At 42.8% G+C, this 27,470-nt stretch overlaps 1 long non-coding RNA gene across 1 annotated transcript; it reads right to left on the minus strand.

Annotated features, from left to right (window-relative positions):
* LOC144894101 (uncharacterized) lies at positions 1 to 25,705 on the minus strand. Its single transcript, XR_013624830.1, has 2 exons — positions 25,282 to 25,705; positions 1 to 5,422 (listed from the first exon to the last, which is right to left on the minus strand). It is a non-coding gene; the product is annotated as an uncharacterized LOC144894101 (long non-coding RNA).
* Positions 25,706 to 27,470: the final 1,765 nt, after the last annotated feature.

The raw sequence follows: 27,470 nt of genomic DNA on the forward strand, positions 1-27,470 counted from the left end.
TCCGATTTTAAAAACATGTTATGAATGCAAGGGATTACCAGAGGCAGGTGTGGTTGAGGTAAGGGGAAAGTGGTGCTGATGTTGGTTGGTGGTGGAAGGTAAAAGGTACATCGGATGGATGCTTTATTTACCAAATGTGGTGTTTAAAGATACTTTAAAAGCAAGGTGTTGCACCATGGAATAAGCTGCCCTTACAAAAGAATGCTGAGCTGGCTGTCCTGTCCGCTTGCACTTGTTAACAGGGAATAACATGAAAAGTTTGAACAAAGCAATTTTCAGAAATGAGGAATTCAAACAATTCAAAAAGATCAGGTGCAGCAGAACTCAGCATCATGGCCCGTTCTTTTGATCTCAAGTTTATCATTACATGGACTAGTGAGGTACCTGTGCTACGCACGGGTGGGAGGCCAGAAGCAAACAGGCAATGCAGAAACGGCGAATGCTAAAGCATGAAACCAATAAATTCCACATTCCTGTAGCACCTTCAGTCACACGTCACACATGGACAGCAAGTTCGTGAAGGACTTCCATGAAAAACAGGTACATGTATTCAATACACAGTCAATGGCGAATCTGCATATGGCGATCCGTGAATTTCACGTTTAGAACGTAAAACCGTCACGGCATTTCATCATTCACTTGAACTCGATATCTCTTTTTTCATTCCAAACAGCATAACTCCAATCACAAATGAAATAACTAATATCAAAAAGAAACTTTTAACAACATTCGTGACATAAACAAATATTTAAATCCTGATGTGAAGTTCCGTTCGGTTGGGTGAATACAATTACGAATTCAAAATCGTAATTGTATTCACTCAATTCCAATCATCAATCGATATAGTCAGGTTCACTATGTTTTTTCGTTCAAAATTTTGGTAGATTAGCAAAACTATACATTTTTGGAATATTCAGAGCATGAGGAATCCAAAAATTAATGTTTACATTTGCGTAGACACCTTTGCGAAAATGACACTCAGGACAGTGATGAAGATCTGTAAAAGCATATTCCTGAACGGTATAGACCTCGTAGATCCTGTGTATAGGACTTATAGTTCAATCTGATACTACCTATAACTTCCTATAACAACCTATAACTTCAAAGGACTTGCAATATCATGTATTATGTAATACAGTTATATCACAAATATAAAGACAATGGTTTTCAATTACCTTTGTTTGTTGCTTTTCTATAATCCTGAGCACTATTTTGAGGCCTTTATTGGATTCCTTCACCCAGAAAACATAGGATTAGCATATTTAATTAAGTCTCTAGGTTGACTAGAAGCCGAGATAGCGCAAAATATGTATTTTATGGCGGCCATTTTCAAAATCCAAAATGGCGGCCATGCAGGTGTCTGTGCAAATGCCAACATTGATTTTCAGATTCTCCATGCTCTGAAGATTCCAAAAATGTACAGGTTTGCTAATCCCAAAATTTTGAAAGAAATTATATTTGTTAACATAGTGAACCTGACTATCTTCATCACTGTCCTGAGTGTCATTTTCGCAAAGGTGTCTACGCAAATGTAAACATTGGATTCCTCATGCTCTGAATATTCCAAAAATATATAGTTTTGCTAATCTACCAAAATTTTGAACGAAATTATATTTGTTAACATAGTGAACCTGACTAATACTTTAACAAAACGATTAACACGATTAACCTTTATCGATTTAACATTCCGATTGAATGACGGTTGTATTGGGATATTATAAAACCCGCGCATTGCGTTATCTGTCCACTTCCACATTCGCGGCAGGTTCGTAATTCTCATCAAAATCTAAACAGTATTTGTAGAATTTCAACAAAAGCCACATCACTGTTCATATCGGTAAATATTATTCCATCGTGTTTGGAAAAACTGGAAAACTTGGAAAAACAATATCGCCTATTTTACTCCCAGGGGTCCCAGGAATACCCACCCAAAATATCGTTGCGATCGGTTTAGCCGTTTTTGCGGTACCTTCGAACGGACAGACGGACATTTGGTGAATTATAGTAAGATGGTCTGGCAGTGCATTACCTTCAGGGTCGTTAGTTTGACTCTACCTGCAACACATTGTGGAAAGACATCATTGGTTTTGCATTATTGTGTTTCCCACACAGATATTCCCACAGCTCTAAAATCCTCATGGATGATGATGGAGTGAGTCGTCGCTTTCCACTAATCTTTTCCCTTGCTCACCAAGCATTGTGTGTCGTGCGATGGCTGTATCGGTAAAAATGGGTGGTGAGCAGGTGAACAGGTGAGCTGGTGCCAATGAAGGGGAAAACCTGCACAGAGAAGCGATTAAAGTGATAGAGGTGTGCGCGCCATCCCTCTCCCACTCTCAATTCCTATAAGCATCGTTGGCTGCAGGTGCAGTAAATGCAAAGTGAAGTCTGATGCACATGTGTGCAGCAGTCTGGCCAGGTCGTCCATATGATGAAGGCTGCCCTTGATGTCCATTGTTGGCACAGCTGTCTGCAGATGCTGCGCAGAGATGCCCAAGTTGGTGCCACCACTGACTTCCATAGGCACATTAACCCATGATGTAGCTCTGCCCAGGCTGACCTCCAGGTGCGGTTTGATATCCGAGTGTCATTCTCATGGCCTTACCCTAAAGAGGCACAAGGTAAGTCGGCTTCAGCGAGGGTTGAGCTTTCATTGTTGTGAAAAGAGAACAGAACAATACGAGAAGAAGAAACGCCGAGTGATATTTAGTGCTTTCATCCAAAAAGTTTTGTGCAAGGGACAACCAAGTTCCTTTAACAGGTGCACACACAGCTCCTGCTCCGTACACCAAAGTGCAAAGGTCGCCAAAAGCACAATACCCAAACACAACGTTCCTGTACATCTATCCACAATGTATTTGAATAAGACTTTGTCAACAAAAACAGCGCAAGATGACTGGACCATTTGGACGCATGACCCATCATCGTGCCCAAGTAAGCCAATTGAGGCTTTATTCGATTCAGAATGTTGTTCGGGAATATCATTGCTAATTGTTATGTGGAAGGGGAGAGGGGGACACGTATAACATATAAAGAGGGGGAGGAGCACTGGGATTGCTAGATCCGTGTTCTGGAGTAGCTTGGAATTACGCTTGTAACAGGGACTTTTGGTTTGTAATATGTGCAATGCCAAAGGATTCTGCAAAGGTGAGGCCAGGTGAAGGACTTGTGGGCACAAAGGCAAATTGAAAGCACTTCCTGCTTTGAATGGAAACATCATGGTCCCTTTGGCCAAACACAGGAAGCCATGGCGGTATAGTGAGCTGTGGAGCACTAGAGATGTGCAGGACATTCTGGAAGGCAAAGGTGCCCGCTGGCAATCCTTGCCGGCTCCTTTGTTTCTAGTTTAAATCCGGTATCATGGCACTTTAGCAGGGTTTAGTTTTATTGTTGTATACAAGTTCACATGCTCCCTTCTGCCCTGATTGTATGTGTCGACTGCCACATGTGTTCCATATATCTATAGTGTTCTGTCCTCCCTTGTTGCCCATGGTCATTTTAAATTAACCATTACTTGTAAAAAAACGTTATCCCATTTTCTGCCTTCCCACACAAGCAACTGTCATCTTCGATTTTATTTGACCAATCCTTGGGGGATTGTAAATGGTTCATTGAATGCAGTAACTCTATTGCAATCTATGGAACGCAGTATGAATTAGAGATGGTTTGGGTCATTTATGGAGTTCTTAGAACTCCGGGTTGAAGGGTCTATGTTAGCTGGACCTCCGACGTGACAATATGAAACAAAATTTGCTTCCTTGCTTGATGCAAACGCCACCCTCTCCTCAGCAAGAGGGCATGGGGTAGGTTTAAGTTAATCTATCAATTTAAATTATTTCATGGACTCTAAAAAATCTTCATTGTGTTGCACACCTGGTTTTGCTCTGAGTTACTTGTACCGCCCACTGTTATAACCCATATAATTATGTAGTACTTGTGGTAAAATGATCATTCCACGAACTCCGTAAGCGTGAGCTTTTATTCAATCAAGTCTCCACTCATCTACAAAAGAAAGGCATTCAATAAGCAAGCAGTAATATAAAGCAGTATTATGCAAATGAACCACACGCAAGAAAACACACTAAGCTTACCAACTCGAACAGACAATCCTCTCACCCTCAATCCAACTTACTTCGAAAGGCGTGACCACTAGAAAGAGAACTGCAACAGATGTAATCCCATAATTTCATCACATTCACCCAGCAAGCCCACATTCATATAACATAGATATATGGCATCCCTACTGCAAAGGGTACCTCCTACCATCCTAAACGCTGCGGTCTGCGACATTCACGTCCGGCCTGAGTCCTATAGTGAACGGATTCAATTTCGGTGCACTGGTTGTTCGAATCCAACCTGAACGACCTCCCGGGAATTACATCCCCCTCTGCCACCGGATCCATAACCCTGGGCACGGAAGGTAGGCTTGGCTCCAGCGAAGACAGAGTATTCGGCTCCACTGTACCCCGCTCGCTTCAAATACGCAGGTCCCGGCTCGTCTAGCCAGCCGGGCAACAATCGACCACTCGCGCTGCGTCTCTGGTAACGGAACATCCAATCATGGGGCGTTTCATTAGTGGCAGTACATAACAGGGTACGAATCGCATGTAGAGCCTCTGGCAAGACCAGACTCCATTGGTTATGACTCAGCGACCGGGTCCACAGACCCATCTCCACCGCCTTCCAGACAATTCCATTAAGTCGCTCTACCTGACCGTTACCTTGCAGATGATACGGGGTATGTCTCCGAGATGGGAGACCACAGTACTATTTCAGAAGCCGAGCTAGGTGTGTGGTGAGGGTAGTCCGACTAGCAGCGATACCTCACTCTAGGAGAAAGGACTTTCCCTCCTGGGACATAAACGCCGGATACCCGAACGCCGGATATCAGACTGAACAAAAGCCGGATACCCGAACAATAGAAACCGCTGACGCAGGCATCGCATTACCGTAGTCGATGACATATCCGTGCATGGAAACGCAAAGGGAAACCGAGAGTACTCATCCACGACCGTGAGCATGTAGCGATGCGGCCTTGATATAGGTAGCGGTCCCTTAAAAATCGATGCCCAGTCTCTCCCAAGGACGTCCGGCTTGAGCCAGGGTTCCCATAGGTGGCTTGTCGAGCAAAAGGCGCAGCAAAAGTCTGCGCAGCAAAAACGCAGCGCTCAACCCTCACTGAAGCCGACTTACTCGCTGGAACCAACACTTCCCGGACTGCGCGTGCTTGGGACCCCGGGCTATCGCGTGACCTCACCAGGGCTGTGCTTCCGGTCCTCATGGAGGGAGAATCGGCTGAGGCTCCGATTGATACAGGGAGCAGTACCAGCTTCGCTAGTCAAGCTCTGGTGCAGTCTCAAACAGACAATCCTCTCACCCTCAATCCAACTTTCTTATAAAGGCGTCACCACTAGGCAGAGAACTGCAACAGATGTAATCACATAATTTCATCACAGTACTATTCAATGTTTCATTTCATAAACCGATAAATGCCATGCTCACTTTATAACAAAACCAGATATATCCATTTAACCAATCAGCGAGCATCATCAGTCACGTAATGCAATATGTCAGCGCCCATGTTCTGATCGCTTTGCCTTGCTAAAGACGCTGTAAACCTCCCAAATACAGTCACGTGAAAAAGTAAGTACACCCCACATAAAGTTTTGACTTTTTCAACATATTTCAACATACAGCTATTTGATCTTCATTTCAACAATATTGATAGATAAAGGTGATATAATATAACAAATATCATGAAACATTTACATTTTGTAGTCCATTGTATAATTTAAATAAACATAAATGCAAATTTCGCATGTGGAAAAACTAAGTACACCCCTACATTTATCACTACTTCAAATACCTAAAATTAGAATCAGGTGCACCAGCTCAGGTGCAAATGATTATAACATCGTTAGAGAGGATCTTGGAGGAACCTGTCTTATTTAAACTTCAGACATTTAGTTTGGTTTGCTCTTTGTTGTTGAAGTGTGCGGCGTCACCATGCCTAGATCCAAAGAGCTCTCTGAGGCCTTCAGAAAGAAGGCCTACGAGTCTGGGAAGGGATTTAAAAAGATCTCCAAACAATTTGAAATCAATCATTCGACTGTCCGGAAGATCATCTACAAGTGGAGAAGATTCCAAACAACTGCCAACTTGTTCAGGCCAGGCCGCCCCAGCAAGTTCAACCCGAGAGAAGACCGCAAGATGCTGAAAGAAGTCTCGAAGAACCCCAGAATGTCATCATGGGACCTACAGGTAGCTCTTCCCACTGTTGATGTCAAAGTGCACGAGTCTACCATTAGAAAGAGGCTGCACAAATTTGATCTATACACAAAGAATTAAGTTAAGCACCCCCCCCGTTTTTTTACAACCTCGCACATTACAAGTTTGTTGTCGTCAAAACAGTGTAATATACCCATGAAATTGCTATATTTTCTGGAGAAGTGATATTATGGTCACATAAAAACATAACAATCATGCCGTTTTCAATATTTTATTCTGAATAATTTAAGGTGAAATTTTTTGGGAATTTTAGGCATATTTTCACCTCAATTTAAGTATGGAGCTATAGGTCCATCACGGACAGTGTGGATGACGTTTATGTTTTCTAACGTACAGTCATTGTTCTGAGAAGACCTCTAGCGATCTTTGCGTCAATAACGTGTGTAGGACCCACGTGATCGGATCACTGACTCAACCCTACGTCTCATAGACCCTGTAAGCCGTCGTATGCGTTGCTGTGGCAGGTTGTTCCATTCCCGATGTAATGCACGTTCCAATTCATCCAGATTGGCTATTGGAGGGACCATCCTCGCAATTTGTCATCCCAACATGTCCCAAACGTGCTCGAGGGGGTTCAACCTGCCACAGCAACGCATACGACGGCTTACAGGGTCTATGAGACGTAGGGTTGAGTCAGTGATCCGATCACGTGGGTCCTACACACGTTATTGACGCAAAGATCGCTAGAGGTCTTCTCAGAACAATGACTGTACGTTAGAAAACATAAACGTCATCCACACTGTCCGTGATGGACCTATAGCTCCATACTTAAATTGAGGTGAAAATATGCCTAAAATTCCCAAAAAATTTCACCTTAAATTATTCAGAATAAAATATTGAAAACGGCATGATTGTTATGTTTTTATGTGACCATAATATCACTTCTCCAGAAAATATAGCAATATCATGGGTATATTACACTGTTTTGACGACAACAAACTTGTAATGTGCGAGGTTGTAAAAAAACGGGGGGGGTGCTTAACTTAATTCTTTGTGTATACATGGGAGGTGTGCCAGGAGGAAACGTTTACTGTCCAGAAAGATCATCAGGGCAAGACTGAAGTTTGCCAATGAACACCTAGGCAAAGACCAGCACTTCTGGAGCAATGTGCTCTGGATAGATGAGTCAAAGGTAGAGCTATTTGGCCACAGTACCAGAAGACATGTTTGGCGAAAACCAAAGACAGCATTTGACCACAAGAATCTGATACCAACTGTAAAGCATGGTGGTGGAAATATTATGGTTTGGGGCAGCTTTGCTGCATCAGGGCCTGGGCAGCTCACCATCATAGAATCAACGATGAATTCTTCATTGTACCAGAGGATGCTTGAGGATAATGTGAGGCCATCTGTCGGAAAGTTGAAGCTCAACCGAAGGTGGACCTTCCTTGCAACATGACAATGACCCTAAACATACCAGTAAATCCACCAAGGAATGGCTGAAGAGAAAGAAGTGGAGGGTTCTGGAATGGCAAAGTCAAAACCCGGATCTAAATCCCATCGAGATGTTGTGGGGGGATTTGAAACGAGCTGTGCATGCAAGAAACCCCCCAAACATCGCACAGCTGAAAGAATTCTGCATGGAGGAGTGGGCAAAAATTTCTCCCAGTCGATGTCAGAGACTGCTAGACAGTTATAAGAAACGCCTACTTGAGGTTGTTTCTGCCAAAGCGGGCAATACCACCTATTAGAGCCAAGGGTGTACTTACTTTTTCCACATGCGAAATTTGCATGTGTTTATTTAAATTATACAATGGACTACAAAATGTAAATGTTTCATGATATTTGTTATATTATATCACCTTTATCTATCAATATTGTTGAAATGAAGATCAAATAGCTGTATTTTGAAATATGTTGAAAAAGTCAAAACTTTACATGGGGTGTGCTTACTTTTTCACGTGACTGTAAGCAATCTTTCTCGAAATAATGTACAGTTCCGACGATATTGAAGAGCCTGTGTCGCTGTCACCATTACGACGTAAAAAGAAGGGGTTTCCAGGGAATTGTGCTCGAGCTGTGGCAAAGAGAACTCAACATAGCGGAGACCGTAAAAATGCAGCTTCGTATTTCATGTGCCCACAATGTACGTAATATGTGCATGGCGTCCACCCTGTCTGATGACGATCCGTCTTACGTCAATAGGCAGCTTTATTCGATGGAAAATAAAGTCAAACGGGATGATATTTTGCTGTCTTACATGGATATTCAGCAGTGTAAACGAAGGAGGCCTAAAGTTGAAGATGAAAACAAACAGAAAGCCAGGTATGTCACAGTGAAGTACTTCCTTGTAAAGGCAAATCAAGAACGGATACCTGTATGCAAGGCTTCATTCCTCGGCATATTTTGTGAGTATAGTTGGTAATTATTTATTTATTGGCAAAACAAGAATGACCGCATTGTGGTCACAACCTGTGACACAAAATATACATTTTTCACGTCCCCTGTCCACTCAACTCCCTCATCCGTGCATGGTTTGATTCTCATCCGTGCATGGAACTCAACTCCCTCATCCGTGCTGTTAAAGAATTCATCTCCGTGGAACTTCATGGTTTGATTCAACATCAATTACGAGTCTTATGGCCAGCTAGTCTGCGGATAAGGTTAACTTCAGCAGCCGTTTTCGTTGCTACCTTCTCTGCATGCTACCCGAAGGTCAGGGAGTGGTCCATTTGCACAACGAGGTAGGTAGGAGCATGTGTGGAGGGAAGCCAGGTGGTATTTAGCTCGACTTCTAGCTGCCTGTCCGTGTTACTGTCGTGAAGGTGGAAAACAAAGCAGACCAACTTCTGGGTGGTAAGATGTAGGTGCCATTGGTTGTAGTAGAGGTCCATAGAAGTAACATCTCGGTGGCCTCGACTTCCTGAAATACTTGCTCGGATGCGGAATTGCAAGGTCATCAGTGTAGCCAAGTTTAGTAGCCGATATATCAGGGAGATGTGATGTGAACAGGACGATCAGCAGTGGCGTTAAGACTGAGCCTTGAGGAACTCCATTCTTGAGGTTGAGGCTTCTGCTGGTTTCCCCAGTAAGGTCGACTCTGAAGTAGGGTTGGAGATCAAGACTTGGATAAAGTGGACTTGGTGGTGGTGCTGCAGTATCGAGGTTCTCAGGCATGGATGTGGTTATTGTGGTTTCCGAGCCATGGACGCGGTTATTATGGATTCCCATATATGGATGTGGTTATTATAGATTCCCATGTATGGATGTGGTTATTATAGATTCCTATGCATGGATGTGGTTATTATGGAATTCCCAGAGATGGATGTGGTTATTATGGATTCCAATGTATGGATGTGGTTATTATAGATTCCCATGCATGGATGTGGTTATTATGGAATTCCCAGAGATGGATGCGGTTATTATGGATTCCCATGCATGGATGCGATTATTATGGATTCCCATGCATGGATGTGGTTATTATGGATTCCCATGCATGGATGCGGTTATTATGGATTCCCATGTATGGATGTGGTTATTATGGATTCCCATGCATGCATGCGGTTATTATGGATTCCCATGCATGGATGCGATTATTATGGATTCCCATGCATGGATGTGGTTATTATGGATTCCCATGCATGGATGCGGTTATTATGGATTCCCATGCATGGATGTGGTTATTATGGATTCCCATGTATGGATGTGGTTATTATAGATTCCCATGCATGGATGTGGTTATTATGGAATTCCCAGAGATGGATGTTATTCTAACAGATGTTATCCAGAGATGGATGTTATCTAACCAGAGATGGATGGTTATTATAGATTCCCATGTATGGATGTGGTTATTATAGATTCCCATGTATGGATGTGGTTATTATGGATTCCCATGCATGGATGTGGTTATTATAGATTCCTATGCATGGATGTGGTTATTATGGAATTCCCAGAGATGGATGCGATTATTATGGATTCCCATGCATGGATGTGGTTATTATAGATTCCCATGCATGGATGTGGTTATTATAGATTCCCATGTATGGATGTGGTTATTATAGATTCCTATGCATGGATGCGGTTATTATGGAATTCCCAGAGATGGATGCGATTATTATGGATTCCCATGCATGGATGCGATTATTATGGATTCCCATGCATGGATGTGGTTATTATAGATTCCCATGTATGGATGTGGTTATTATAGATTCCTATGCATGGATGTGGTTATTATGGAATTCCCAGAGATGGATGCGATTATTATGGATTCCCATGCATGGATGTGGTTATTATAGATTCCCATGTATGGATGTGGTTATTATAGATTCCCATGTATGGATGTGGTTATTATAGATTCCTATGCATGGATGTGGTTATTATGGAATTCCCAGAGATGGATGCGATTATTATGGATTCCCATGCATGGATGTGGTTATTATAGATTCCCATGCATGGATGTGGTTATTATAGATTCCCATGTATGGATGTGGTTATTATAGATTCCTATGCATGGATGTGGTTATTATGGAATTCCCAGAGATGGATGCGATTATTATGGATTCCCATGCATGGATGTGGTTATTATAGATTCCCATGTATGGATGTGGTTATTATAGATTCCCATGTATGGATGTGGTTATTATAGATTCCTATGCATGGATGTGGTTATTATGGAATTCCCAGAGATGGATGCGATTATTATGGATTCCCATGCATGGATGTGGTTATTATAGATTCCCATGTATGGATGTGGTTATTATAGATTCCCATGTATGGATGTGGTTATTATAGATTCCCATGTATGGATGTGGTTATTATAGATTCCCATGCATGGATGCGGTTATTATGTAATTCCCAGAGATGGATGCGATTATTATGGATTCCCATGCATGGACGCGGTTATTATGTATTCCCATGTATGGATGTGGTTATTATGGATTCCCATGTATGGATGTGGTTATTATGGATTCCCATGTATGGATGTGGTTATTATGGATTCTCATGCATGGATGTGGTTATTATGGATTCTCATGCATGGATGTGGTTATTATGGATTCCCATGTATGGATGTGGTTATTATGGATTCCAATGTATGGATGTGGTTATTATAGATTCTCATGCATGGATGTGGTTATTATGGATTCCCATGTATGGATGTGGTTATTATGGATTCCCATGTATGGATGTGGTTAATATGTATTCCCATGTATGGATGTGGTTATTATGGATTCTCATGCATGGATGTGGTTATTGTGGTTTCCGAGCCATGGACGTGGTTATTATGGAATTCCCAGAGATGGATGCGATTATTATGGATTCCCATGTATGGATGTGGTTAATATGTATTCCCATGTATGGACGCGGTTATTATAGATTCCCATGCATGGATGTGGTTATTATGGAATTCCCAGAGATGGATGCGATTATTATGGATTCCCATGCATGGACGTGGTTATTATGTATTCCCATGTATGGATGTGGTTATTATGGATTCCCATGTATGGATGTGGTTATTATGGATTCCCATGTATGGATGTGGTTATTATGGATTCTCATGCATGGATGTGGTTATTATGGATTCTCATGCATGGATGTGGTTATTATGGATTCCCATGTATGGATGTGGTTATTATGGATTCCCATGCATGGACGCGGTTATTATAGATTCCCATGCATGGATGTGGTTATTATGGAATTCCCAGAGATGGATGCGATTATTATGGATTCCCATGCATGGACGCGGTTATTATGTATTCCCATGTATGGATGTGGTTATTATGGATTCCCATGTATGGATGTGGTTATTATGGATTCCCATGTATGGATGTGGTTATTATGGATTCTCATGCATGGATGTGGTTATTATGGATTCCCATGTATGGATGTGGTTATTATGGATTCCAATGTATGGATGTGGTTATTATAGATTCTCATGCATGGATGTGGTTATTATGGATTCCCATGTATGGATGTGGTTATTATGGATTCCCATGTATGGATGTGGTTATTATGGATTCTCATGCATGGATGCGATTATTATGGATTCCCATGCATGGACGCGGTTATTATGGATTCCCATGCATGGACGCGGTTATTATGTATTCCCATGTATGGATGTGGTTATTATGGATTCCCATGCATGGACGCGGTTATTATAGATTCCCATGCATGGATGTGGTTATTATGGAATTCCCAGAGATGGATGCGATTATTATGGATTCCCATGCATGGACGCGGTTATTATGTATTCCCATGTATGGATGTGGTTATTATGGATTCCCATGTATGGATGTGGTTATTATGGATTCCCATGTATGGATGTGGTTATTATGGATTCTCATGCATGGATGTGGTTATTATGGATTCTCATGCATGGATGTGGTTATTATGGATTCCCATGTATGGATGTGGTTATTATGGATTCCCATGCATGGACGCGGTTATTATAGATTCCCATGCATGGATGTGGTTATTATGGAATTCCCAGAGATGGATGCGATTATTATGGATTCCCATGCATGGACGCGGTTATTATGTATTCCCATGTATGGGTGTGGTTATTATGGATTCCCATGTATGGATGTGGTTATTATGGATTCCCATGTATGGATGTGGTTATTATGGATTCCCATGTATGGATGTGGTTATTATGGATTCCCATGTATGGATGTGGTTATTATGGATTCTCATGCATGGATGTGGTTATTATGGATTCCCATGTATGGATGTGGTTATTATGGATTCCAATGTATGGATGTGGTTATTATAGATTCTCATGCATGGATGTGGTTATTATGGATTCCCATGTATGGATGTGGTTATTATGGATTCCCATGTATGGATGTGGTTATTATGGATTCTCATACATGGATGCGGTTATTATGGATTCCCATGCATGGATGCGGTTATTATGGATTCCCATGCATGGATGCGGTTAATATGTATTCCCATGCATGGATGCGGTTAATATGTATTCTCATGCATGGATGCGGTTATTATGGATTCCCATGTATGGATGCGGTTATTATGGATTCCCATGCATGGATGCGGTTATTATGGATTCCCATGCATGGATGCGGTGATTATGTATTCCCATGCATGGATGCGATTATTATGGATTCCCATGTATGGATGCGGTTATTATGTATTCCCATGCATGGATGCAGTTAATATGTATTCCCATGCATGGATGTGGTTATTATGGAATTCCCAGAGATGGATGCGATTATTATGGATTCCCATGCATGGATGCGGTTATTACGTATTCCCATGCATGGATGCAGTTAATATGTATTCCCATGCATGGATGCGGTTATTATGTATTCCCAAGCAGGGATGCAGTTATTATGGATTCCCATGCATGGATGCGGTTAGTAAAGATTCCCATGCATTGAACATGTCTTTCAATCCTGACAAATCTCACACTCTTACGATGTCTCTCCGAAAAGACCGACTGGACAACCCTCCCATCCACTTTCTGAATCATCCTCTCCAAGAAGTTCTGTCACTCAAGCTTTTGGGTCTCACTATCTGCCATGATCTTTCCTGGGAAAACCACATTGCCAAGCTGGCCTCCAAAGCCAGTCGCCGACTGGGCATCCTCCGTCGTGCGAAGTCCTTCCTTGGCACACCTGAGCTCCTCACCACATACAAGGCTTTCATCCGCAGCTCAATGGAATACTGCTCTCCCCTCTGGGCTGGTGCTCCTGCCTCACACCTAGCTCGCCTTCGCGCTGTTGAAACCAAAGCATTCAGAATCATTGGAATCTCCCGCGATGAAGCTAACTCCAAGGGCCTCTCACTCACTCACCGCAGGCAGGTTGGTGGTCTTTCCGTCTTCTACCGCCTCCTCTCTGGCCTTGCCCCCCCCCCAGCTCTCTCTGGGCTCTGTCCCGCAAATATTCCTACAGGTCGCACAAGATCTGCCTGCAGCCCTCTTATGGTCAAACTGCCAAAATCAAGACTCTCTGCTCACCTTCACTCCGTCATTCCTCTTTACTCCCGCCTCTGGAACAAACTCCCTCACTCTCTTCAATCCCACTCCACCCTCCAAGTCTTTAAAACAGCTGTTCACCACCATCTCTTATCTTCCCCCATCCAAAACCTTGATCTTTTCTACCCCCGCTAATTTCACCCCAATTCCCCTTTTTGAAATACCAACTTCTGTCCTGGAAGTCCTTGGTGTCCTTGTGCTTTATACTTCTCCCTCCACCCCCCCCCCTTCCCATACCTCCTCCTCCTCCCCGCAAGCCCTCTCCCTCCCACACATCTCCCTGCTCTCAAATGCTATATTTGTGTGCTTCCCCTTCTCTCCCCATCTTGTCTTCCGCTCCCTCTTTTTGTGTATTTTGTTTGTCTGGTCGATTTGTTTGTGAAGTAAAAGTTAGCTCTTTCACGAGCCTCGATTCAGTACACAAAAAAAAGAGAAAAAAAAAGGATGCGGTTAGTAAAGATTCACATGTATGGATGTGGTTATTATGGATTCTCATGTATGGATGCGGTTATTATGGATTCCGATGTATGGATGTGATTATTATGGATTCCCATGTATGGATGCAGTTGTTATGGATTCCCATGTATGGATGTGGTTATTATGGATTCTCATGTATGGATGTGGTTATTATGGATTCCCATGTATAGATGCAGTTGTTATGGATTCCCATGTATGGATGTGGTTATTATGGATTCTCATGTATGGATGCGGTTATTATGGATTCCCATGTATGGATGCAGTTGTTATGGATTCCCATGTATGGATGTGGTTATTATGGATTCTCATGTATGGATGCGGTTATTATGGATTCCGATGTATGGATGTGATTATTATGGATTCCCATGTATAGATGCAGTTGTTATGGATTCCCATGTATGGATGTGGTTATTATGGATTCTCATGTATGGATGTGGTTATTATGGATTCCCATGTATAGATGCAGTTGTTATGGATTCCCATGTATGGATGTGATTATTATGGATTCCCATGTATAGATGCAGTTGTTATGGATTCCCATGTATGGATGTGATTATTATGGATTCCCATGTATAGATGCAGTTGTTATGGATTCCCATGTATGGATGCGGTTATTATGGATTCCCATGTATGGATGCAGTTGTTATGGATTCCCATGTATGGATGTGATTATTATGGATTCCCATGTATAGATGCAGTTGTTATGGATTCCCATGTATGGATGTGATTATTATGGATTCCCATGTATAGATGCAGTTGTTATGGATTCCCATGTATGGATGTGATTATTATGGATTCCCATGTATAGATGCAGTTGTTATGGATTCCCATGTATGGATGTGATTATTATGGATTCCCATGTATAGATGCAGTTGTTATGGATTCCCATGTATGGATGCGGTTATTATGGATTCCCATGTATGGATGCAGTTGTTATGGATTCCCATGTATGGATGTGATTATTATGGATTCCCATGTATGGATGCGGTTATTATGGATTCCCATGTATAGATGCAGTTGTTATGGATTCCCATGGATGGATGTGATTATTATGGATTCCCATGTATCGATGCAGTTGTTATGGATTCCCATGTATGGATGTGATTATTATGGATTCCCATGTATGGATGCAGTTGTTATGGATTCCCATGTATGGATGTGATTATTATGGATTCCCATGTATAGATGCAGTTGTTATGGATTCCCATGTATGGATGCGGTTATTATGGATTCCCATGTATGGATGCAGTTGTTATGGATTCCCATGTATGGATGCGATTATTATGGATTCCCATGTATAGATACAGTTGTTATGGATTCCCATGTATGGATGCGGTTATTATGGATTCCCATGTATAGATGCAGTTGTTATGGATTCCCATGGATGGATGCGGTTATTATGGATTCCCATGTATGGATGTGATTATTATGGATTCCCATGTATGGATGTGATTATTATGGATTCCCATGCATGGATGCAGTTAGTAAGGATTCCCATGCATGGATGCGGTTATTATGGATTCCCATGCATGGATGCAGTTATTAAGGATTCCCATGTATGGATGTGGTTATTATGGATTCCCATGCATGGATGCAGTTAGTAAGGATTCCCATGCATGGATGCGGTTATTATGGATTCCCATGCATGGATGCAGTTATTAAGGATTCCCATGTATGGATGTGATTATTATGGATTCCCATGCATGGATGCAGTTAGTAAGGATTCCCATGCATGGATGCGGTTATTTATGGATTCCCATGCATGGATGCAGTTATTAAGGATTCCCATGCATGGATGCAGTTATTAAGGATTCCCATGTATGGATGTGGTTATTATGGATTCCCATGCATGGATGCAGTTAGTAAGGATTCCCATGTATGGATGCGGTTATTATGGATTCCCATGCATGGATGCAGTTAGTAAGGATTCCCATGTATGGATGTGGTTATTATGGATTCCCATGCATGGATGCAGTTAGCAAGGATTCCCATGTATGGATGTGGTTATTATGGATTCCCATGCATGGATGCAGTTAGTAAGGATTCCCATGTATGGATGTGGTTATTATGGATTCCCATGCATGGATGCAGTTAGTAAGGATTCCCATGCATGGATGCGGTTATTATGGATTCCCATGCATGGATGCAGTTAGTAAGGATTCCCATGTATGGATGCGGTTATTATGGATTCCCATGCATGGATGCAGTTAGTAAGGATTCCCATGCATGGATGCGGTTATTATGGATTCCCATGCATGGATGCGGTTATTATGGATTCCCATGCATGGATGCAGTTAGTAAGGATTCCCATGCATGGATGCGGTTATTATGGATTCCCATGCATGGATGCAGTTAGTAAGGATTCCCATGCATGGATGCGGTTATTATGGATTCTCATGCATGGATGCAGTTAGTAAGGATTCCCATGCATGGATGCGGTTATTATGGATTCCCATGCATGGATGCAGTTAGTAAGGATTCCCATGTATGGATGCGGTTATTATGGATTCCCATGCATGGATGCAGTTAGTAAGGATTCCCATGTATGGATGTGGTTATTATGGATTCCCATGCATGGATGCAGTTAGTAAGGATTCCCATGTATGGATGCGGTTATTATGGATTCCCATGCATGGATGCAGTTAGTAAGGATTCCCATGTATGGATGTGGTTATTATGGATTCCCATGCATGGATGCAGTTAGTAAGGATTCCCATGTATGGATGTGGTTATTATGGATTCCCATGCATGGATGCAGTTAGTAAGGATTCCCATGTATGGATGTGGTTATTATGGATTCCCATGCATGGATGCAGTTAGTAAGGATTCCCATGCATGGATGCGGTTATTATGGATTCCCATGCATGGATGCAGTTAGTAAGGATTCCCATGTATGGATGCGGTTATTATGGATTCCCATGCATGGATGCAGTTAGTAAGGATTCCCATGCATGGATGCGGTTATTATGGATTCCCATGCATGGATGCGGTTATTATGGATTCCCATGCATGGATGCAGTTAGTAAGGATTCCCATGCATGGATGCGGTTATTATGGATTCCCATGCATGGATGCAGTTAGTAAGGATTCCCATGCATGGATGCGGTTATTATGGATTCTCATGCATGGATGCAGTTAGTAAGGATTCCCATGCATGGATGCGGTTATTATGGATTCCCATGCATGGATGCAGTTAGTAAGGATTCCCATGTATGGATGTGGTTATTATGGATTCCCATGCATGGATGCAGTTAGTAAGGATTCCCATGCATGGATGCGGTTATTATGGATTCCCATGCATGGATGCAGTTAGTAAGGATTCCCATGTATGGATGCGGTTATTATGGATTCCCATGCATGGATGCAGTTAGTAAGGATTCCCATGCATGGATGCGGTTATTATGGATTCCCATGCATGGATGCGGTTATTATGGATTCCCATGCATGGATGCAGTTAGTAAGGATTCCCATGCATGGATGCGGTTATTATGGATTCCCATGCATGGATGCAGTTAGTAAGGCTTCCCATGCATGGATGCGGTTATTATGGATTCTCATGCATGGATGCAGTTAGTAAGGATTCCCATGCATGGATGCGGTTATTATGGATTCCCATGCATGGATGCAGTTAGTAAGGATTCCCATGCATGGATGCGGTTATTATGGATTCCCAGAGGTGGATGTGGTTATTTAAATTTGCTGAAATCCCAAAGAGGGAATCTGTACTCTTCGATAAATAACGGCTATTTGACAGGTTTCGAGGAAGGTGGGCGCTCCACCAGACAAGGTACACAAGATAACACTGTTCCACTAAAAAAATAAAACCGCACCTTCAATTTTGCTTTGGTCGTTCGTGCTCTATGGGATCGCAATGTGTAATCCCCAACTTATTGGACCATGAGCTGAGCGTCCCTGATGAGGTCGAACCTGGCACATGTGTAACGAGGTAAACAGACAAAGACAAGCACAACTAGATAAATGGACAAGCACAACTAGATAAATGGACAAGCACAACTAGATAAATGGACAAGCACAACTAGATAAATGGACAAGCACAATTAGATACATAGACAAGCACAACTAGATAAATGGACAAGCACAACTCGATAAATGGACAAGCACAACTAGATAAATGGACAAGCACAACTAGATAAATGGACAAGCACAACGAGATAAATGGACAAGCACAACTAGATAAATGGACAAGCACAACTAGATAAATGGACAAGCACAACTTGATACATATACAAGCACAACTAGATAAATGGACAAGCACAACTAGATAAATGGACAAGCACAACTACATACATATACAAGCACAACGAGATAAATGGACAAGCACAACTAGATAAATGGACAAGCACAACTACATACATATACAAGCACAACGAGATAAATGGACAAGCACAACGAGATAAATGGACAAGCACAACTAGATAAATGGACAAGCACAACTACATACATATACAAGCACAACGAGATAAATGGACAAGCACAACGAGATAAATGGACAATCACAACTAGATAAATGGACAATCACAACTAGATAAATGGACAAGCACAACTACATACATATACAAGCACAACGAGATAAATGGACAATCACAACTAGATAAATGGACAAGCACAACTAGATAAATGGACAATCACAACTAGATAAATGGACAATCACAACTAGATAAATGGACAAGCACAACTACATACATATACAAGCACAACGAGATAAATGGACAATCACAACTAGATAAATGGACAAGCACAACTACATACATATACAAGCACAACGAGATAAATGGACAAGCACAACTAGATAAATGGACAAGCACAACTACATACATATACAAGCACAACGAGATAAATGGACAAGCACAACTACATACATATACAAGCACAACGAGATAAATGGACAAGCACAACTACATACATATACAAGCACAACGAGATAAATGGACAAGCACAACTACATACATATACAAGCACAACTAGATAAATGGACAAGCACAACTACATACATATACAAGCACAACGAGATAAATGGACAAGCACAACTAGATAAATGGATAAGCACAACTACATACATATACAAGCACAACTAGATAAATGGACAATCACAACTAGATAAATGGACAATCACAACTAGATAAACGGACAATCACAACGAGATAAATGGACAATCACAACTCGATAAACGGACAATCACAACTCGATAAATGGACAAGCATAAATGGACCGTCCGCTCACTTATACTTGCCTACAGGTCACAATTTTGAATCGATCTTCACGAAACGTCACCAAATAGTAGAGTTGGTGGTCTGACAAAATCCTATATATTTTTGAGGTCAAAAGGCCAATTTTGTTTTTGTGATATTTGGTGGCTCTCTTCGACTCTGACATAGGTCAAAGGTCAACCACTTTTTTTCAAATTTCTAACATCCTCAATTTTCATCAGATTGATTTGACATTTGAATAGGATTTACATATCAGCTAAGTGAATTCACCCACCAACTATTTTTGAGATCAACATAGGTCACAAGGTCAACATAGGCCAAAGGTCAACAACCATTTCAAATTTCTAAAATCCTTAATTTTCATCTGATTGACTTGAAATTTGAATAGGATTTTCATATTAGTGCACTGAATTCAACCACCAACTATTTTTGAGATCAATATTTGCCAAAAGATCAACATAGGCCGAAGGTCAACCACTTTCCAAGATTTCTAAAATCCTCAATTTTCATCCGATTGACTTTAAATCTGAATAAGATTTGCATATCAGAAAACTGAAACCAACCACCAACTATTTTTGAGGTCAACATAGGGCAAAAGGTCAGCATAGGCCAAATTTCTAAAATTGTCAATTTTAATCCCATTAACTTAAAATTTGAAGACAATTTGCATATCAGGTCACAGAATTCAACCACCAATTATTTGTGAGGTGAAAGGGATGCTTTACTGAGTGCCATGCTACTTTGTTCTCTTTTGCCAAGTGTCACTCTATGAGTGATTTTTCATTGTTGCTTTCGTTGCTTGTGTGACATCTTTCATTTGCACCTGTCTTTTTTGAAATTTTTTGCAACGTGGGTTCTGGATCCCTTTTCTGGTTTGTTGTATTTTTGTTCGCTTACAAATTAGATTCAGTAGTCTGTTGCACTTTTTACGTATTCAGCCAATACTACAGTTGTCATTCTGTGCACTTGGTTGAGCTCCAACAGGTCACTACCTCCTTCTCATTTGGCCTGGTACTTTCTCAAGATGCAATGATTTTTGTAAAAAACATTTGTATATGGTGAGGAGTTTCCTTGTTTTCATATCCAGTTTATTGATTTGTGATTGTAGCCAGATTATTATTCTGCAGCTGTCCTGGAATACTGATATTGCGAGTTGACTTATGGCTTTGATTTTGTTCCTTGGAGAAAGGTGTTTTTTCAGGATCAGCCTCTTTCTATGCAGGTATTCTTTAGTAATTGTTTTGCACATTTGTTCGTTTGTGATATTTGGTGGCTCTCTTCTACTCTGAGGTATTTGTATGATGCTTCGTTGTCTAGCTCCTGTATTGTTGTATTTGTGTCAATTTTTGTCCATTTTTGTTGGTCTACCTTGTACGAATGAGTGCTTGGCACACTTACCCAGGCCAAATCCCATTTGAATATCGTCTGAGTATTGTTTCACTAATTTGAGGTGTTCTGCCAATTTTTCATTGTTTGGTGCAAAGAGTTTTAAATCATCCATGTAAAGGTAGATGTGTGTCACCTTTTCTGTCTCTTGGGATGCTCTCTTATTTGATGTCAGGGTGTATTCCACGTCCTTGCTCATTAATGAGGTTGCTCAGTTGGTGCAGGGCCAGGCAAAACAGGCGTTGTGAAAGGTTGTCTCCCTGGAAGATTCCTCGACATATCTTCACTCCTGGTATTTCGATCTTTCCTTTCTAGTGCTGTCATATCAATGTGGTATGCCAAAGCTCCATTGCTTTCTCTGTCAATTTTATTTTTTGGGAGTTTATGTTGTGCAATTACATGCATTTTATCATCCATGAATGTGGGACACTATCAAAAGCTTTTTGTAGTCTATCCATGCTGTGGATAGTTTTGTTCTTCTTGTGTTGCAATTTTCGAGTATGGCCTTGATTAGTAGGATGTGGTCTATCGTTCCATAGCATCCTCTTTTACATCCCTTCTGTTTTGCCTCTACGTCTGGTTGTGTTAGGTGATGGCATATAATTTATGAGATAATTCCCATCAAGAGTGTGTGCCTTGTTGGCAGACAGGTTATTGGTGTATACTTGAGGTAGTTGGGTCTCTTCAGGCTTTGGGATGAGGAAGGTATGACCAACTTTGATCCACTCGTCCAAGGTTTCCTCCCCTTGGATAAGTTTGTTGAATACTCCCGCCCACACATCTCCCTGCTCTCAAATGTTGTGGTTGTGTGCTTCCCCTTCTCTCCCCATCTTGTCTTCCGCTCCCTCTTTTTGTATATTTTGTTTGTCTGTTTGATTTGTTTGTGAAATAAATGTTAGCTCTTTCACGAGCCTCGATTCAGTATACAAAGCATAACTAGATAAATGGACAAGCACAAATAGATAAATGGACAAGCACAACTAGATAAATGAACAAGCACAAATAGATAAATGGACAAGCACAACTAGATAAATGAACAAGCACAAATAGATAAATGGACAAGCACAACTAGATACATAGACAAGCACAACTAGATAAATGGACAAGCACAAATAGATAAATGGACAAGCACAACTAGATAAATGAACAAGCACAAATAGATAAATGGACAAGCACAACTAGATAAATGGACAAGCACAACTAGATACATAGACAAGCACAACTAGATAAATGGACAAGCACAACTAGACAAATGGACAAGCACAAATAGATAAATGGACAAGCACAACTAGATAAATGAACAAGCACAAATAGATAAATGGACAAGCACAACTAGATACATAGACAAGCACAACTAGATAAATGGACAAGCACAACTAGATAAATGGACAAGCACAACTAGATAAATGGACAAGCACAACTAGATAAATGGACAAGCACAACTAGATACATACTCGTATACAAGCACAACTAGATAAATGGACAAGCACAACTTGATACAGACGAGCACAACTAGATAAATGGATAAGCACATCGAGATAAATGGACAAGCACAACTTGATACATAGACAAGCACAACTAGATAAATGGACAAGCACAACTAGATAAATGGACAAGCACAACTAGATACATATACAAGCACAACTAGATAAATGGACAAGCATAACTAGCTACATAGACAAGCACAACAAGATAAATGGACAAACACAACTAGATAAATGGTCAAGCACAACTAGATAAATGGACAAGCACAACTAGATACATAGACAAGCACAACAAGATAAATGGACAAACACAACTAGATAAATGGACAAGCACAACTAGATAAATGGACAAGCACAACTCGATACATAGACAAGCACAACGAGATAAATGGACAATCACAACTAGATAAATGGACAAGCATAACTAGCTACATAGACAAGCACAACAAGATAAATGGACAAGCACAAATAGATAAATGGACAAGCACAACTAGATAAATGGACAAGCACAACTAAATACATAGACAAGCACAACTAGATACATAGACAAGCATAACTCGATAAATGGACAAGCACAACTAGATAAATGGACAGGCACAACTACATAAATGGACAAGCACAACTAGATAAATGGACAAGCACAACTAGATAAATGGACAAGCACAACTAGATAAATGGACAAGCACAACTAGATACATACTCGTATACAAGCACAACTAGATAAATGGACAAGCACAACTTGATACATAGACAAGCACAACTAGATCAATGGACAAGCATAACTAGCTACATAGACAAGCACAACAAGATAAATGGACAAGCACAACTAGATAAATGGAAAAGCACAACTAGATAAATGGACAAGCACAACTAGATAAATGGACAAGCACAACTAGATAAATGGACAAACACAACTAGATAAATGGACAAGCACAACTAGATAAATGGACAAGCACAACTCGATACATAGACAAGCACAACTAGATAAATGGACAATCACAACTAGATAAATGGACAATCACAACTAGATAAATGGACAAGCATAACTAGCTACATAGACAAGCACAACAAGATAAATGGACAAGCACAAATAGATAAATGGACAAGCACAACTAGATAAAAGGACAAGCACAACTAGATACATAGACAAGCACAACTAGATACATAGACAAGCACAACTAGATACATAGACAAGCATAACTCGATAAATGGACAAGCACAACTAGATACATAGACAAGCACAACTAGATAAATGGACAAGCACAACTAGATACACCGACAAGCACAACTAGATAAATGGACAAGCACAACTAGATACATAGCCAAGCACAACTAGATACATAGACAATCACAACTAGATACATAGACAAGCACAACTAGATAAATGGACAAGCACAACTAGATAAATGGACAAGCACAACTAGATAAATGGACAAGCACAACTAGATAAATGGACAAGCACAACTAGATAAATGGACAAGCACAACTAGATAAATGGCCAAGCACAACTAGATACAGAGACAAGCACAACTAGATAAATGGACAAGCACAACTAGATACAGAGACAAGCACAACCAGATAAATGGACAAGCACAACTAGATAAATGGACAAGCACAACTAGATCCAGAGACAAGCACAACTAGATAAATGGACAAGCACAACTAGATACAGAGACAAGCACAACTAGATAAATGGACAAGCACAACTAGATAAATGGACAAGCACAACTAGATAAATGGACAAGCACAACTAGATACATAGACAAGCACAACTAGATAAATGGACAAGCACAACTAGATACATAGACAAGCACAACTAGATAAATGGACAAGCACAACTAGATAAATGGACAAGCACAACTAGATAAATGGACAAGCACAACTAGATAAATGAACAACCACAACAAGATAAATGGACAAGCACAACTAGATAAATGGACAAGCACAACTAGATACATAGACAAGCACAACTAGATAAATGGACAAGCACAACTAGATAAATGGACAAGCACAACTAGATAAATGGACAAGCACAACTAGATAAATGGACAAGCACAACTAGATAAATGGACAAGCACAACTAGATAAATGGACAAGCACAACTAGATAAATGGACAAGCACAACTAGATAAATGGACAAGCACAACTAGATAAATGGACAAGCCTCCCAACAACTCTCAATTTCAGCGAAGTGGTGTCCGATGATTCGAGAAGCGTGGTTGTTTACGATGCTCAGAAGGGGTGTTGGTGCTGGTGATGCTGCTGGTGGTGCCCAGAAGGCTGCACCCAAAGCAAGCAGTCGAGGACAGGCCCGTTGAATACACAGCCTATCCTGGATTACTTGAACCGGGATTGCAGCCCAATGTTTGAGACGTGCGTGGATCATCGACAACAACGACAACAACAACAACAGCAAGGAAGACGACGACGACAACAACAGCAACAACAAAACAACGCCGACGACTAAGGTGACCGCGAAGCTTACCTGCGAGTCCCTCCAAGTGGCAGGAGATCTACCGTACCTGTCTCGATATTCCGGATTCGAACCACCGCAAATCGGATGAAAAGGTCGAGCAAGAGTGTGGAACTGATCGGATGGTCTGATCGACACGGCGTGGACATCCTGTGGTACGAATGAAGACATTACACGGCTGTCCGTGGCCGTGTACGAGCCGTGTCCGAATCTTGTGCCGTACACAGTCGGAGGCGCACGGCGCGTTGTAAACAACCCGAGCAGGATCGTATTTAGAAAATGACGTCACACGAGCGGGGCTTGGCCCACGTCCAGTTTATGACGTCATCCCGCGTTCCATCCCCTCGCTCCGCGGAAAAAGGGAATTCAGGCCACAGCACAAAACCCTGAAGAGGCTGTTTTGATTTATTATTGTACGTGAGGCGGATCCCGCGATGGCGGCGAAAACATGTTTTTGTTTTGGCCCGAGGGCGGGAACGGGGGGGTTAGAAGGGGCCGTGGCAAGGAGGAGTAGGGGGGAGGAGTAGGGAGTAGGGGGGAGGAGGAGGGGGGAGGAGTAGGGAAGAGGGGGGAAGAGGGGGGAAGAGGGGGGAGGAGTAGGGAGGAGGGGGGAGGAGTAGGGAGGAGGGGGGAGGAGTGGGGAGGAGGGGGGAGGAGTCGGAGGAGGGGGGAGGAGTAGGGAGAAGTGGGGAGGAGGGGGGAGGAGTGGGGAGGAGGGGGGAGGAGTAGGGAGAAGTGGGGAGGAGTAGGGAGGAGGGGGAGGCGGGGGGAGGAGTGGGGAGGAGGAGGGAGGAGGGGGGTAGGGGAGGGAGGCGTGGGGTAGGGGGGGGGGAGGAGTGGGGGGGAGTAGGGGGGAGGAATAGGGAGTAGGGGGGAGGAATAGGGAGGAGGGGGGTGGAGTAGGGGGGAGGAGTAGAGAGGAAGGGGGGAGGAGTAGGGAGGAGGGGGTGGTGTAGGGAGGAGGGGGGAGGAGTAGGGAGGAGGGGGGAGGAGTAGGGAGGCGGAGGAGGAGGGAGGGGAGAGGAGGAGGAAGGGGGGAGAGGAGGGGGTGGTGTAGGGAGGAGGGGGGAGGAGTAGGGAGGCGGAGGAGGAGGGAGGGGAGAGGAGGGGGAAGGGGGGAGAGGGGAGGATGGAGGGGGAGGAGGGATAGGGGAGGGGGGAGAGGGGAGAGGGGAGGAGGAAGAGGGGAGGAGGAAGAGGGGAGAGGGGAGGAGGAGGGAGGGGGAGAAGGGGAGAGAGGGAAAGGAGAGGAGAGGGGAGGGGGAAAGAAGAGGGGAGGGGAGGGGAGGGGTAAAGGAGAGGTGAGGTGAGGGGAGGGGTAAAGGAGAGGTGAGGGGAGGGGGAAAGTAAAGGGGAGGGGTAAAGGAGAGGTGAGGTGAGGGGAGAGGTAAAGGAGAGGTGAGGGGAGGGGGAAAGTAAAGGGGAGGGGAGGTGGAAAGGAAATGGGAGGGGAGGGGAAAAGGAAATGGGAGGGGAGGGGAAAAGGAGAGGGGAGGGGAGGGGGAAAGGGGAGGGGAGGGGGAAAGGAGAGGAGAGGGGAGGGGAGGAGGAAAGGAGAGGAGAGGGGAGGGGAGGAGGAAAGGAGAGGAGAGGGGAGGGGAGGAGGAAAGGAGAGGGGAGGGGAGGAGGAAAGGAGAGGAGAGGGGGAAAGGAGAGGAGAGGGGGAAAGGAGAGGGGAGGGAGATGGGGGGGGGGAATGGGGAGGAGGAGGAGGGGGCGGAATGGGGGAAGGGGGAAAGGGGAGGAGGGGGGATGGGGGGTTGGAAGGGGCCATGGCAAGGAGAGGGGGTAGGGGGATGGGGGGGAGAGGGTGAGAGGAGGTAGGGGGATGGAGGGAGAGGGGGAAGGGGAGAGGAGGGGGGATGGGGGAGAGGAGGAAAGGGGGGGAAGGAGGGGAAGAGGTAAAATGGGGGGCAGGGGTTAAAGGGGAGGGGGAAAGGGAGGAGCGAAGGGGGGATAGGGGGAGGGGGAAAGGGCGGCAGGGGGAGGGAGAGGAAGAGGAAGGGGAGGAGGGTGGAAGGAGGAGGAAGAGCTCGATGGAGCAGCGAGCGAGCGCTTTATGTGTGTGTGTGTGTGTGTGTGTGTGTGTGTGTGTGTGTGTGTGTGTGTGTGTGTGTGTGTGTGTGTGTGTGTGTGTGTGTGTGTGTGTGTGTGTGTGTGTGTGTGTGTGTGTGTGTGTGTGTAATTGTATATGTATATGT

Source organism: Myxine glutinosa, chromosome 10 (genome assembly GCF_964187855.1).
Source record: "Myxine glutinosa chromosome 10, kmMyxGlut1.1, whole genome shotgun sequence".
NCBI lineage: Eukaryota > Metazoa > Chordata > Myxini > Myxiniformes > Myxinidae > Myxine > Myxine glutinosa.